The sequence below is a fragment of the Humulus lupulus genome, chromosome 2 (genome assembly GCF_963169125.1).
Source record: "Humulus lupulus chromosome 2, drHumLupu1.1, whole genome shotgun sequence".
NCBI classification, from domain to species: Eukaryota; Viridiplantae; Streptophyta; class Magnoliopsida; order Rosales; family Cannabaceae; genus Humulus; species Humulus lupulus.
This window is the reverse complement of record NC_084794.1, coordinates 187549811-187564044: the sequence shown is the minus strand read 5'-3', so window position 1 is coordinate 187564044 and position 14234 is coordinate 187549811. Positions and strand designations below refer to the sequence as shown.

At 39.0% G+C, this 14234-nt stretch overlaps 1 non-coding gene across 1 annotated transcript; it reads left to right on the top strand.

The window, feature by feature from the left end:
• Positions 1-2837: 2837 nt before the first annotated feature.
• LOC133820179 (small nucleolar RNA R71) lies at positions 2838-2947 on the top strand. Its single transcript, XR_009886608.1, has one exon. It is a non-coding gene; the product is annotated as a small nucleolar RNA R71 (small nucleolar RNA).
• Positions 2948-14234: the final 11287 nt, after the last annotated feature.

Below are 14234 nucleotides of genomic sequence, written 5' to 3'. Positions count from 1 at the left end.
TAAATAACACATGATGCATACATCCCATTACACATTCACTCCCTTCATATAATAGTTTTCATGCTCATGGTATGGTCAAAAAGAGTAAATGGTAATCCAGTTCACAGCTAGGCTTAAAAGAATGTGTTAACAAGAAAATAGTTATAAGGCTCAAAAGGGTTAACTAAGGATAAAATTGAATAAGGATAGCTTGAAAGGCACAACCAGTCCTAAAATTGCGTATATCCTTTTCCTAAATGTGCATTGTTTAAAATTTCATCTCAAATGGTAAGAAAATAGGTTCTAGAATTTTTTCAATATTTTTCAATCCACAATCCAAATTCGACATGCATAAAATTCTCAATTATAACATTTGCAATTTATGAGCAATAGATCTCTATTGTCAACAAATCATAGTGAAAAAAACAAAGTAATCTAACCAAGCACACAAATTGTTTCAGAAACACATCAACTTTTCCTTTGGATTATACTACATCACAGTCAATCATATTAAAATGGCAATTATCATCAACTTAATTCACACTCTAAAACACAACTCAATACAACTAACTAAAAAAAACAAACTGAAAAAAATGCATCAAATAACACTAAAAATAAATCTCTCCCCCAACCTTTAAACCTAACATTGTCCCCAATGTTTAAAGTGCATAAAGAATGAGAAAAGAGACTTACCTGAATTGCCACATCAGTATGGCAGTTGTGGAGGCTGGAACGAAGGTCCCTCAAATGGTTGAGACGGCGGAGGCTGCTGTAGCGCTATAACCACCTAAACTTCAATTTTTTTCACGCTTTTCACAGGTTACGAGTTACAAAACAATTTTTCTAGAATAAAACTAAAAACAACTAAAACAAAATCTCTAAAAACATTGTTCCAATAAAAAAACAAAAACGAAAACAAATAACATAAAATTAAAAATAAGCATAGGAATGCCTCCTAAGAGCGCTGTCTTTAACGTCTTTTAGCAGGATTCTTGTTTTCATTCATATTCAACTTGGATCAAGTCCTCCCCGCACGTCCTTAAGAGCCATAGTGTCATGAGTTGGCCCTCGTTTCTTGTGATTAGAAATTATCGGAACTTTCCTTCGCTCATATAACATTCGAATCCTTTCATTAAAGTATTTTTTTTTAACCGGTTACGCCCCTTTCTCATTCCGGTTTTAACTATGGAGCTTTTCTTAGAGACTTCCAACTTGTTCCCTTCTTGGTTTACCACTTCAACTCTACAACAAGTTGGAATTTCTATTGTTGCAAAAACTTTAAATATAACTTCCTCTTTTTGCACTCGCAACTTTAACTCACCCTTTTATACATCAATTAAAGCCCTACCAGTCGCTAAGAATGGCCTTCCAAGTATTATTGGAATATTTTCATCTTCCTCCATATCTAAAATAATAAAGTTCGCAGGAAAGATGAATTTACTCACTTTTACCAATACGTCCTCAATCACTCCAAGAGGGTGATTAACTGATCTATCTACCATCTGCAAAGATACCGTAGTTGGTCGAGCTTCTCCCAAATTCATCTTCTGAAAGATTGATCGAGGCATTAAATTCACACTGGCCCCTAAATCACATAAAGCCTTTGTTCCTACTAAACCCCCTATAGAACATGGGATATTGAAACTACCAGGATCTTTAAGCTTTGGAGGTAGTTTCTTCTGAAGTATTGCGCTGCACTTTTCAGTTAGTGCAACCATCTCATAATCCTCTAACTTCCTCTTCCTTGACAAAATATCTTTCATAAACTTCACATAACTTGGCATTTGTTCTAAAGCCTCTACAAAAGGGATGTTAATGTGTAGTTTTTGAGAGATATCCAAAAAATTATAAAATTGTTTGTCAAGATTAGCCTTTCGAAACCGTTGAGGATATGGAATTTTTGGTCGAGGCTCGGTGTATTTTGGCTTCTCTTTGTTTGGAAGGTCTTCAGTAACCTCATCTTGTATTGGACTAGTAACATGTTGATCCTCTATCTTCTTGCCCTTGTTTTCTACTGTAGGCCCCTCATACTTAGTCCCACTCCTCAACGTGACAGCTTGACATTGCTCCTTAGGATTCACCACAGTTGAACTAGGTAAAGCCCCTTGATTATGATCCACCATTAACTTTGCAAGTTGGCCAACATGTGTTTCTAAGCTCCGAATAGAGGATCTGGTTTCTGTCATAAATTGGCTCAATGAATCAACAGATACCTCTGGTTTAGTCATTTGAGGCGGTGGTTGTTGATTTTGCAGCATTTGTGGCCTTTGAGTATCATAAAAGGGTCTTGGGTTTAGCCCATAAGATGGTCTATGTGGAGGATATTAAGGTGGATTTGGATGATACTGTGGTTGGTGCCCTTGATTATTACTCCGCGACAAATTTGGATGGTTCTTATATGCTGGAGTATAAGTGTTAGGGTATGGGTTGTTATTCGGTTGCCTTGGGAAATTACCAATGGCTTGAACCTGTTCAAGTGGAATATCATCTACCGAATAAGAACTCATAGCTAGACATTGCTGAAAGTGATGAGGGCCTCCACATGTCTCACAACTGATAGGAGCAGGTTGTAGTTGCATCTCTTGACCTGAAATGTTGTTTTGTTGTTGCATTTGTTTCATTAGTGAAGCAATTTGAGCAGTGAGCATAGCAATAGGATCAAATTCTAGAACTCCTGCCACCTTCTTATTTTTCGCTCAGCTGGCCAATTATGATTATTCATGACCATCTCCTCTAAAAGCTCATAAGCCTCGTCAGCATTTTTGCTCATAAATGTTCCACCTACTGCTACATTAATTATAGTCCTTGTGTTTCCCCTCAGTCCATTGTAGAAAGTGTGCACCAACATCCATTTCACTATACCATGATGTGGACATTTTTGAAGTAGCTCTTTAAACCTTTCCCAAGCATCATATAACGATTCCCCCTCAAATTGACAGAAATTATTGATTTCACCTCTAACCCGTGTTGATTTAGCGGGAGGAAAATACTTAGCGAGAAATTTTTGAGCAAGGTCTTCCCATGTCACAATGGAATTGGCTTGCAGCAAAATCAACAACCTTTTAGCTTTGTCTCTCAACGAAAACGAAATAACCTCAAACGGATTGCATCATTACTTACTCCGTTGATTTTGAAAGTATCACATAACTCCAAAAAGTTGGTAATATGGAGGTTCGGATCCTCATTAGGTAGCCCCCGAAACTGAACGCAATTCTGAGCCATTTGTATAATCGAAGGCTTGATCTCAAAATTATTCACCTCTACAGTAGGTGGGCGAATACTAGAATGTACCCTTGTAACAGTAGGAAGTACATAGTCCCTCAGGGGTAGGTCTGCCTCAGCTATAGCGTTCCCCGCATTACCCTGATTCAGATTGTTATTAGCAACATTATTAACGTTTTGGGCTATCTTTTCAAGTCTTTTCTGTTTTCTTTCTCTTTTGCAGGTCTTCTCAATCTCGGGATCAATAGGTACTAGTATTTTCGAACCCTTACGTCGCATAAAAATAGGTCACCTGAAATTGAGAAATTTAAAAGCAACTCGATTTAGAAAAACGTTAAATTAAAACAAAAGTAGATTGAAAAAACAATTATATTTGATATTTATTATTAGTCCCCGAAAACGGCGCCAAAACTTGATCTGTGAAATCTGTACGCAAGTATACGTAGTCGTGTCAAGTAATAAAGTCTGTAAGAATAGAGATCGTCCCACAAAGACTATTAACCAATTACCAATAATCGTTTTTCAATTTCTATTTGGTGATTAAAATAAAGATGAATAATTATAAACTATGAACACAATTTAAATAACTATAAACAGAATAATAAATCAACGAATTAATAATCAATAATAAAAAAGCCTAGGAATTAATTTCATCAACTTTTCATTTTATTAATTTTACTAATCAATTATAAATCTCTTCTTCTTATTCTAATGGCAGGTTAACATAATCGATTCCTATTCTTTTTCAAGATATAAGATCTCAGCCTATGTAACGACCCAAATTTACTAATAAGGCTTAAGGGCCTTGATTAGTGTGTCGGGAGGGCATAATTGGAATATATGTGATTTAATGACTTAAAAGCATGTTATATGACTATTTGAATACTTTAGATGCATGACTATGTGTATTAGTATGCATGTAGGCCCTGAATAGGTTAGAAGGACATTTCCGTAATTTTGGCCCGTTGAGGGCATAACTGTATATATATGTGATAATTGTTGAGACCACATTATTATGTGGATATATCTGTGAACTATGATTCGAGACGATCCTAGAGAGCAGATTAGCGAAAAAGTTATGGCGGGGATTTATACCCGGCTCGGGGTGAGCCTGGGGGTATAAATGGGAATTTAGTGAGTATATTGGAGTCTATTTTGACATTGAGGAATATAATTGGTGATTAATTAGGTATCGGGAAGTAAGCGAGAAATATTAGGGACACTTATGGATTTAGCGAGAATTTGGTAAAATGACCAAAATGCCCCTAAGTGGATTAAAAGACTTAGGATTAAAAATGAGGGCATTATGGTCAATTGGCTTACAAGAGATAAGTATGCTGAGGCTTTATACTTAGTGGAAATTGTAGAAAAAGGTAGAAGGCTGAGGAAAGAAAGAAAAGAAGGAAAAGGAAGAAAAAGAAAAGGGAGAAAACAGAGCAGTTTTTCCAAAGGGTCGGTTTGTGGTTCTCTCACCATTTCTCTTCAATTTTCTTGGAGCAAGACTCAGAAGGGAGCTAGATTAGGCTGAGAAACAAGAGTATTGAGCTAAACTTGAAAGGTTGGCAAGGGATTAACAAGAACACATCAATATTTGAGGTAAGCCTTTAGAGTTTTCAGTTTCTGGTTTGGTTAGTTTAAACTATGGTGTCTAAGCTGAGTTGATGGGAACTTTAGGGGAATTCAAGCCAAGGAATTGGGGAAGAACAAGCTAAGGAGTCAAGAAGTTAACTTGAAATCGAATTTCCATCAAAGGTATAAAATTCTAAGCTTTAAACTTTGAAGCTCTGACTGTTTTGCTGAGTTTCTGAAGTCTAGGAGCAACTATGGTGAATTTCGGGATTAGGGGTGCATGTGGTTAGGTCTTGCATGATTATGATGCTTGGGATGAGTTAGACATGTTGGTGAGCTTGATTTTGAGTTTGGTGAAGGTTTGGAGAAGTTTTGGTTAAGTTTGGCTCGGGGAAATCGCAGGAAGGGAAAATAGGGTGTTGGCAGTCTGTGACTAGCGCTACAGCGCTAGCCTTTGGGCATTGTAGCGCTAGGCCAAGCTTGCTAAGGGAATTTTTTTCTGTTTGTAGCGCTACCCTATCTTCATAAAGGGATTTTAGGGTTATTTACAAGGGTTTTTGACCAAGGGTTCGGGGTTCGATTCCACCACCCTGTTTGGTGGAATTAGGACTTCCCGGGGGCTCGGGATTGGTCCCGAGGCTAGGTTTTGGACTTGAGGTTTGGTGATGACTTTAATCTATGGTTGTGATTAGGTGAGCACTAGGGCTCGAGAGGGATCGTGCTCAAGGAATCAAGTGAACAAACCTAGTGAATCTAAGGTAAGAAAACTGCACCCGGTTATATGTTTGTGATGGGACTAAGAGCTCCCGATATCTGTATAATGTCAATGATAGTATTATGCCATGGGACATGTGATCACGGCCTAAGGGTGCCATACACAATATTTGCGCACAGGGCGCGGCTTGGCCACTGGTAGCCAAGGACAGCTTAATATTCACTGAGCTCGGTTTAAGCGGGCCGGAGTCAGTGGGATAACGGAGGGTGCGGCCTGAGGGCGCTAACCCTAGTTATCATTGTAATTGATGTATGATATGAGTTGATATGTTTGGTATGCTGAATACTTGGTTATCCTGAATATCTAAATGGTTGAGAACATGTTTATGGAATATGTGATATTGAATTGTCTGTTGACTGCTTATGCTCTGTTGTTGTGTTTTCTTGTTGGGCCTTGGCTCACGGGTGCTACGTGGTGCAAGTAAAGGCAAAGGCAAGTTGGACCAGTCCTGAGATGGAGAGCTGCGGGGCTGGATGTACATAGTCAGCTGTTCGGTCGCCTTGGCCGAGGAGTGGATCAGGACAGGGATCACTGAACCGTCTATTTTGCCTTAGTATGGCTAGTATTGTATTTAAGTTGTAAATCTTTTGTAAGTGATTTTAATCTGATCATTTTTGGGATCCCGTGTAAACAGGAATTGATATTTAAAAGAAATGCAACTTTTAAGACCAAAATCTTTTAACCCTAGTACCAATATAGCTTCAGTAACACGTTTTTAATTAAATGACTTGATTAGCAAGTCTAGCACTTTTATAAACACACAGTGTAACGGTCTTGGCTATCCAGAGCGTTACAGCCTATATGCAAGTTTTCTACATTTCTGTGATAAACTTAAACATATAGAAGGCATTAAGCATGGAAACCTAATTACTACACAAGTCATACATGTACTTTCGTTCAATATGCAACCTATGTCTATATAATGATAGCATATTCAACTCTCATCTTTTGAATTTTGAATCAAAAACCATTAAATCAAGTAAATAGTGATAAAGTATTTACTAGCATTAAGCAAACATCATATAAATTAAAATAGAGAAGAAGTATCAATAGAACATCATAGTAAAATTAAATTGAAATTCAAGTGACTACATTAATCCCTAGATGAAAGATTTAGTTCATAGATAACATGATGAAAATAAAATTCAAATAATTGTTCATAGAAAATAACCTAAAGAATTCAAATGAAGAACAAATCTAGAAAGTCATAAACCAGAAAAAGAAATCTAATTGCAGTAGTCTTTTCTAGATCTAGGGTTTATACAACTAACACTACCTGCTCAATTCGCAGAATAATGTCCCTTAAATAGTTTTCCAATGCTCCCAAGTGAAAAAACCATTTTCCTTCTAAAAGTGGCTAAAAAACTCAAAATTGCATTGATAGCACCGTAGCGCTAGGTTTTGAGCGTTGTAGCGCTATTGACAGTGCCAAATTTCCTCAAAAATTGATGTACTGGCGTTGTAACGCTAGTAATGTAGCGTTGGGGTGCTAAACTTCAGACCCTTCAAGCGTTGTAGCGCTTGTTTTGTAGCACTAAGGTGCTATTGACAGAAACAACAGATTTAAGGTCGCCTTTCTAGCACTATAGTGCCACTATGATAGCGCTGTAGTGCTATCCACAAAAACAATACTCGGACCTATTGCTCCCGAAAGACTCAAGTTTCTCCAAAATAACTCCATTTTCTTCCACTTCCACTTCATTCAACTCTTTTCACCATCTTAGCATCAAAAACCTAAAACATGAAAAAACAAGCATAATTCTGCAATAAAATAGCCCTAAACTAATGAAAACCTTCCTAAGAACTAGACCATAAACAAGCCTAAAACTCGTTTATCATCTGGACATAACCAGATTATAAAAATTACAAGTGTATGGATTAATAACCAAACACGCAAGCTAAGATGGTATGGACATAACCAGATAATAAAAATTATAAGTGTATGGATTAATAACCTAGCACGCGAGCTAAATAAGTTTGGAACAAACCAACTAAAACTAGTCGACAAAAAGTTGGAGTGTAAATAAACCTACTTTGAATTAAGTCGAGTCTGAGGCTGGAAAATTTTGCAAAAATAAGTTTCGACCTCATAAACTTGAGGAACTACTCAAGGATGAGAAAAAGTAACTAGAAAAGCAATATATAACTAAAATACTAAAACTACATGCCATATGAGTACTTTTGAGTGCATGGTAAAAGTAAGGTCCGACCTTGACAATAACGAGGTCGGACATGGATATATCGAGTAAACTGTGCATGAATGCATGGAAACTCGAACTTAAATCCAACAAATGTGTTTGTACAAATAAACAAACATAAAAGCAAGCCTTTAGTATAACATGCTTGAAATATTTCGACTTAGAAATGTAAAGCAAAAATATTAAAGCAAAAGCTAAATGTAAAATCAAATGCATAAAAATTAAAATTACTATCTAAATAAATATAAAATAGCCCTAAAACGAGCTATGTATTGTCTTTGCCCCAAGAGCAAATATATATATATATATATAAAGAAGGTATTACAAAAATATTGTTGGGACGCAACCCAGGACCTCGCTTTCAGGAAGCAGGCACATCCCCCTCAGCAGTACTGGACTTCTCCGCCGTTTCTTCTGCTTCATCCTTGGCATTCTCCTCGTCAAGCCAAGCCTACCACCTTTTAAGGAACTCATCTTCAAGGTTGTCCAAAAAGTTGGTGTCGAGAACAGTGTTGTTGGCCCAGATGCGATACAAGGCCATGTCAACAGCATGATCCTTATTCTGCCTGAACCCCTCAAGAAGGCGAGCCTTCTCACCCTCGATTATATCGAAGATGGCCTTCTTATCCTCCTCGATCTTGGCATTCAGCTTCTGAAGTTCCTTGATTCTGGAGTCTCTCTCCTTGATTTCAGAATCTTTGGCCTCCAGTTTTGACTCGAGCTCAGACATCGTTGACTTCGCAGCCTTGAGCTCGTCAGCGAGCTTTATCTAGAGGTTCTTCACCTCTTGAGCGTAGGACATGCTCGCATGAACTTTGTTGTTCAGCTGGTAATTAAACTGAGCAAACGCGGTGAAATCCTGTACACATAAACAAAAATGGGTTAGTAAACATACAGGATAAGTCCATAGAAGCAACATGATAGAGTAAAAGGACTTACCGAGGTAAAGAGCTCGCTGCCCTTGTCAAAGATTGTATTGGTGTCGCGGCAGGAGGTGAGAAACTGCCATTGAGGAGCACCAAGATTGCTAAGACTTTGGCTAACTCAGGATAGTACCTCCGAGCCCAGACTAACTCTGTGTGTCCCCACAACGTTATCGATCACATACTCGGGAACATGGGGCGAGACCGACAACAAACATTACCATGTGGGAACCTGGTTCTTTGGGGCCGGAGCAGTCTATTGGGAAACTTGGACTTCAGGAAGAGGTGGGGGAAGTGAGACCTCGATAGGTACTCTGACCTCGAGGTTTGGATCGACAGGTAGGCTCGGGCCATGAGTGTCCGAGGCTGGAGGAGTCGCCTCGGATTTCCTCGGGACTTTGGAGGGGCGCCCCCCTCTCTGCGATGCCCGTGGGCGTTTACTCTACTTGGCTCCGGAGCGGCGGTTGAGCACATTGTCTAAGTCAGATTCCATGTCCCCTACACACACACAATTTACACATTAGTGATTGAGCCTAAACTACAAAAAGAAGCAAGGCTAAAGTTAGAAGAAACCTAACTGGTACTCTCTCCTGAGCTTGTGCTCGGCGACCAAGAAATCCCCCTATCTTCAGAGGATGCTAGGGGAGTCCCTTCTCTATATGTAGGGGACAGCCTAGAAAGGTCTCTATAGACGTTGGTCTCGTACTGAACGATGACCCCATCCCAAACCTCATTTAAACTATACATGGTTTGGTACTGACCTAACCGGCTATCAAACCTACGTACCCTCTCATCTACCCAGGACCAAGCATGAAAGTTATTCCTAGAATCCTCAAAAAGGACAAGTACATCGGGTTTGTGTTTATAAAGAGAGGGAGACCACATGGCAGAGCTAAGTATTACTTTACCTCCACCACCCGAGCTTGAGGCCTCGTCTTGGACTTCATTTCCTGAGCCAGGCCGATCATGATAGCGATGTAGAGTCCAAGAACTTTACTTAGCTAAGTTAGATAGTAGTATAATAGTAATAATAGTATTATCTTTATAACTGTGGATTTTTGGTTCAGACCAGGATTTATTTGGACACTCATAGTAGTACTTGTAGATTTTCTAAGTTTAACCTATAGTTTAGGAATATTAATTTTAACCTAAGGTTTGATTAATATGACTGATATTAAGGATAATATTTATTATACTATAAGGTTTAGATAAGAACCAATTAGATATTAGCACATGTTATGAATGGGTTTATTTATGATTAAGTATTTTGAGGATTAAATTTATTAGGGTTAAAATTTGAATACCCTAAGGTCAGTCAGCAGCTTTGAAAACGTTAGAGGGCTTAGTCAAGGTTGTTTACTCAATTCAAATTAAGCTAAAAATGTGTAATTTCGTGTTTAAATAATCAGCGTATGCCGATATATCGCAGCTATAGGGGGCAATATATCGTAGCACGAAGAAACGAAAAACCCGAAACAATGCACGATTGCCTCGAGCATACTGGCCCAGGCGATATATCGCCTACAGGGGGCGATATATCGCCCCTCTTAGCATAATTTGAAAGTTTTTGAAATCGTTTTCCATTCAAACCTTCAACCTCTTGATAAGTCCAGCACCTTTTTGAACGAGTCTTCAGCCTCTGCTGAACGATAATTCAAATTATTTTCACTTAAAAAGCCATTATTTTTATTCAAGTTAAATGAAGATCTTTTCATTCCTAAACTCTATAAATAGGACCTAGTACCCAACCATTATTCATCTATTACTCTAAGTTCAGAGGCTGCAAGTTGCTAGGTGAGTGTGAGAGTGTAAACACTTGGGTTGGGAATCATAAGCTTGATCATCTTAAGCTTATCAAACACTTGAGAAGTAAGGTTTTATAGCATTTCGGTTCAAGGTTTAGATTGGTCTTACAAGTCTTCAAGGTATTTCCACACTCTAGTTCATTGGTATTATTTTATTTAAGTTCTCGTAGTCTTCTACTCAGCCTTCTAACCTTATTCTTTATGTTGGTTAGGAAATCTAAGAACTTGCACATAAGTTTTTGGTAAGTATATTCTCAATGGTATAGTCCTTCCATTCCTTTCATTTCTTTTCTTCAAAGTACTCACTCTGTTACAAATGGTTTTTAGGAGTGTTCCAAAGTCCCAACTCTGCCCTCATATCCCGGTAATTTTGGTAAGGAAAATAGGATAGAATTTATATGTTATATGTTTTATATGTTATCTTATGTTTAAGTATGTTTGTAGGCTTGGGCATATGACCTATATGACTAACAAGCCCCAAATAGATTATGGGCATATGACTTGCTTAGCTAGCAAGACCCCACTAATCTAATGGGCATGTGACTTGTTTAGTCTATGGGACCCCAAGTAATAATGGCCATTATAGTATGTATGTGATATAAGTGTTATGTTATGTTTTTATGTTTTTATGAAATTTATGTATATGGACTATGTGTTAGATTTTCCTTGCTGGGCATTAAGCTCACTCCTTTTTGTTTATATGTGCAGGAAAATAGTCTTAGTGGCGGGAAAGGTTCTTGGAAGCTTGGAGAATGTGTATTGAGGCGGAATGGATTCAAGAGCCGAGCGTTTCAATTCGAGGATGTAGTTTGTTTCTTATGGTTTTTACATGTATTTTTCCGCATTTTATTATGTAAATCTCTTTTTAATTATGTCATGTTTTGATTTTAAAACAATGGGATCCCATATCCTAACTTGAATTTTATGTAAGTTTAACCTTTATTTTTACAAGTTTCTTAATAAAGTTATGGTATTTTCACTTGTAAGTTTTATTAAGGATTAGTGTTTATGTATAGTTTTCGTTAATGGTCCAAAAGTCTAGAGTAGTTGGGTCGTTACAGGCGAGCCACAGGAGGACGGGCCTGTGAGCTTGAGGACCTCCGTCTCGAGGGAAGTGGCACGTGCTCCCACATGAAGTACTTGCGGTAGGCAGCATCATCAGTCGACTGGTCTTGCTCCAAGAGGCCACAGGCTCGGAGCCTTTCTTCATGAAGAAGGTAGGATAAAGAACGCGGACCATAGGGCAGTTGGAGTAGAGCTGCCTTATGTCCCACCATCGACTCTGAGGGGGTGGGACGGTGGTAATTGGCTGAAGAAAAGGTTACATATTATTATTCCGAGCCTAGTCATTAAACGAAAAGGAAAGGGATAAGTATGAGTACTTACAGATGCATTGGAATGAATAAAATTTGGGAGTGAGGCCATTCGTCCAGAAGAACGTGAGCTTGAAGTTTGGGGGATGGTTTGGAATATCCTCAAATATTTTCTTCTCCTTCGGATAACTCAATAAATAATAGAAGCCATCCCCTCCCCGAGCTCGGGAGGGGTTACTTTTGAGACAGAAGAGATATAGAATCTTTTGGGGTGAGGGTCCTTCCCACTTCAGTTCGTGGTACAGGGACTTGAGGGCAGAGAGAACCCTATATGAGTTGGTCTGGAGTTGGAATGGGGTGAGCTTAACAAAATCCAGAAAATCCTTAAAAAAGGATTTCAGGGGGAGTAGGGCCCCTGCATTCATATGCTCGCGACTCCAGGCCACGAGCTTAATCTTTCTGTCAGGGTTACCAGCACCTGGGGCAAAACAGCTCCACTCGTCAGGAGTTGTAGGTCGACACATCAGTGTGTCGGAGAGCTTCAGGCTATGGCAAGCTAGTAACTCAGATATTTGGCCTGTTGAGGTCACTGAGCTCCAATAATACTCAGCCTAAAAAAAAACTCTCTTGCAGCGTCGGGATAGATGCAGCTCGAGAAGTAGAAGGGCGATTTGAAGGGCCCTCCATCAGCAAGAAGGAAAGTGCACCAGGCTTGTAAGCAATGATGACTTTGAGTTTGGGGTCGAGCGGGATAGGTTTGATCTCAGGGTCTGGGTCTGGATAAATTGCAACCCAGAGTACTTTCCTTTTTCTTTCCTCGACCTCATCAATTTGCCGTCAGAAATGGTCTCAAATGTCCTCTTATTCGCACCTCTCGTGGTGCTCGCGTATCAACCGCTGGTTCTAGTGAAGGGAGACTCCAGGCTGGGAGTTGATGGAGAGTAAGGAATTGCGAGCACTGACCCCCACCAATTCTAAGAATTATGCAACTTCTAGCAAGAAAGAAAAAGGTGAGGGCCAGGCATACAAGAAATCACAGAGTACAGTGTTAGTGATTCGAGCTCGAAAACCAGAGATCACGGAGTAAACTCAATTGAGACTGAGGTCTCGAAAGGATAGGTCAAGTTCATAGTGGAACCCCGAACTATTGTAAAGTTTGGGCTTCGAGCGTGTACTTGACGTGAGAAAGGGAAAGTTTGGATTCATTTTAAGAATCCCGGATTTTTAGGGATAAAGTTGACGGTTACCCAAAAAGGTGATAATTTTGGGATTTATACAATTAAAAACCCTAATTCAGAACCCCCATTTCTCGGCTTACACGATACACTACCCTTAATCTGAAAAAACCCTATGTTTGCATTTTTTACACTAAATCTAGGTTTTAAAACTGTGTTGTCAAAAACTTTGAATTGAAAGTTTGTGCAGTATCAGATAAACAATGTAGCTGAGACTACTAACTACAACATACATACATACGGAAATGAAAAACATAAAAATGCACGAAGAAATAAAAGTACGAGAGTCAAGAACAAAAACTTACACACAGAGGCTTGCGGATATAATGAAATCGACGACTGAAGAAGCGGTTGCAAGAAAGATTTCACGGAGTCGAAAGTGCTGGAGTTAATTTGTCTTCTCGGTTTGGAGAACATGCAAGGAGGAAAAGAGAGTTTTTGGCTCTAGTTTTTTCTCTTAAAACTAGAACGTAAAATGAAGATGATGAATGAGAAGAGAGAATATATATGACCCCGTGGGATGTCAAGGGTCGAGTATATCTGGGCCTTTGGTTTGATTTTGAGTATGATTTGACGGATGGGGAAAAAATGTGATATTGGTGGCAAAAAGCTTAAACGTGAAAGGACGTGGGCGTGTTGAAAAAGTACTCGAGTACTTTGATTGAACAATCCGTGGCTGACGCGTGTCCACACTCGAGTGTGGTAGGTGGCTCAGTTTTCGAAAGTGGCAGTTCAAAAGTTTCCTTCTAATGGGATTTGAACTGATACTTTTGAGGGGGAAAATGTTACACCCAAATTTCAAGAATAGAAGATTTTGATCTCGAAAATTAGGCTCGAAATAAGCTAAATCGTCATAGTCAGCTTTAATGAAAATATCAAAGACAGTCTCGCTAAGCAGTAAATGCAACAACATTGGAATTGGTGAGCTCGGAAACTATATGGTCTCAAAGGAGTTCCGAGGTTATACGTCCAGCTCGAAGTCACAGTGACAGTGGTTCAACACTTGTATAAATTTCCTGATTCATTTCCTGCCATTAAACAAGACAGTTCAAGCTTAGGCATTGTGAGCTTGAAGAAGATGATCTCGACAACGTTGCTTGTTGGGAACCAAGGTGAGTTGAGATGTCGAGCTCATGATGAGTGAACGGCCTCGAAGGCGTGTGAGTCTGGTGTTCAAGCTCATAAGCTATGTGTGAACATGTTTATTGTTATAGA